Raw genomic sequence first — 2,462 nt, forward strand, 5'->3', positions numbered from 1 at the left:
CTTTTCATTCATCCCTTTGCTTGTCAGTGAGCTCTGATTCTGTGGCTCTGTGACCTGAGAAATAGAAACATAGGAGTTCAAAGATATATTGAATCCCTTCCCTTACTCATCCATGTTCTCCTTTCTTTGTCTTTGGAAAGACTCAAGCCATGAGCTTGGCTCTTGTGAACTACAACTTAATTGCTACTTACAGACATGCACACACTAATCCTCTCCTTTTCTCTCTTCCATATTCTGTCAAAAGTGACCCACAGAATATTTTAAAAACTGTATTCATTTGTATTGGTTGATTCTCATTTAGGTCAACATGGAAATCACCTTTAGCCTCTATTTGAACTCTTTATTTCCCTATATTGTACATGTCATAGAGAACATGCAGTAGCCCACTCTTATTTCTCCTTTGACAAGATTATCATCAGTTGCAAAGTGGCTGTGATCAGGCAACGATGGGAAATTGATGTGGGAAGTTTCTTGTCTGCTGCTCCACAAACATGGAGTCTTTCTAAATCACTGTGGGGCTCAGGCTTGGCTTTTCATCCTAGGAAGTTCTCTGTCATCGGGTAAGCTTGAAGGCTGGGGAGAGAATGGTTATGAGAGGGAAGAGAACTGTAGCTGTCGCTTTTGATGGTGGAGGAACACAGATAGTAATAAACAACAGAGCAATAGTTAGAGAGCCAGATGAATAAATACCCCAACCTGCCCTTCCTTCTCCATCTTATCTCCAAGCAGTGCTGCCCACTGGCTTAAACCAGAATCTGGAGGGATTTCACTACATATTTGTACTCACATACATGAAAGTGCATATATATATTTAGCTATCCAGTTTTATTTTGTGCAAATATGTGTGTGTATATATATATATTTGCAATTTGTTTTCCCTTTTTAATAATATATGAGAGAAGTCTCCATGATCTCCATTGAAATTAAATGGGACCTGACCGGGAAATACTGATAATGTCTGTGTACAAAGGTTTTATTTCTATAATATTACAAGAGTCAACCATCAGGGTACAGCTGAAATCGGACCTTTTGTTAGGTCTATGTTTTGTCCAGTGTTATAAAATCAGATAAATAAAAGGTTTTAAAGTATCTTAAATCACAAGAATGTTACAGAATATTATAGTTATTCTGCAGCACAGACCATTTTCCCAGGTTAAATAAAGAAAGGGCAACTTTTCTGGCTAGAAAGGTCATTCGTTTATCTCACATATAAGCAATTTTCTGAAAACGAGGAAAAATATATTTCTGAGCTGACTCACATAGCCGAGTAATTTCTGAGGAAGCTGTAGCAGGTCATCTAGGGGATGTGGCCACGCGCCGATCTGCGAGCTGGACTCAGGCAGAAGGAAGTTCATCCCCTCCTCTGTGCCTGGAATGTCCGTTCAGTCCACTATTCTCACGCTAGGAACCATTTTCAAGGGCGGTACCTTGACAGAGTAGGTGGTGTTGAGACCATCTGGACGGAAGACGTGAGTGAACCACGTTAAGCCTTTGTATGTAAACTAAGATTTTGGCTGGCGAGTGCGGTGCTCCGTTCCTTTTGTGGCAGTCGGAGAAGAGCCTTGTAAGTTCTTTTTCTTGTTAAACCTACCACCTACCGACCTAGAGTAGCCTGACTTCATTTGGTCTTCCTTGCCTTCTGCGTATTTAGGGCCAGTTACTAATACCGCCCCCCACCCCCAACCAGGTGTTCTCAGGTTTGCGAACCAACAGAAGCATCTTGAGGTGCGGAAAGACTTTAACTTTATCCAAAAGTAATTTGAAAAGGAGTCATGATTTTAAACTTTTTTTTTGGGGGGGGGGGTGAGGAAATACATTATAAAATTTTATGTCTTTACATATATTGCCCTTTAGTGCCTTTGTTTTAGGTAATTGGATATTATTCCGTATTAACTGTGCACCATACATTTATCCATCACTAACACATTGAAGTACGTTTGCATTTGTTTCAATTTTTCTTTAAACTGCATCGAACATCCTTTAAAAAATTTCATATCAATATAGAACATATACACAGAAAAGTATAATAAAACATATATGGAGTTAAATTATTATTACTAGATAAATAGTTCAAGGAATAGAATATTGAGAATTCAGAAGTTTCCTCACTTTCCCATTCTCTCCTCTCCAAAACTTATAAATATTATGGTTTCTAACATTATATAGCAATTATTTTATTTTTAAACTTTGCATAAATAGAATAATCCAATAAATAATTGCTAATGTTTGCATTATTTGGCTCAAATTGTTGGGTTCATTTATCTTTTACCAGGTAGTTGTCATTTGACATTTTTATTGTTATATAATGTTCAATTGGTTTATTTTTTGGAGTGGATGGATATTTGTGTGGTAACATTTGTGGCTATTGTGATTATGATGTTATTCTTGTACACGCATATTTGTATATACACTAATACATTTCTGCTAGATATTGTCAGATTATAAGTTATGTTCAAATTTAG

The sequence above is a fragment of the Pteropus alecto genome, unplaced genomic scaffold, assembly GCF_000325575.1.
Source record: "Pteropus alecto unplaced genomic scaffold, ASM32557v1 scaffold10, whole genome shotgun sequence".
NCBI classification, from domain to species: Eukaryota; Metazoa; Chordata; class Mammalia; order Chiroptera; family Pteropodidae; genus Pteropus; species Pteropus alecto.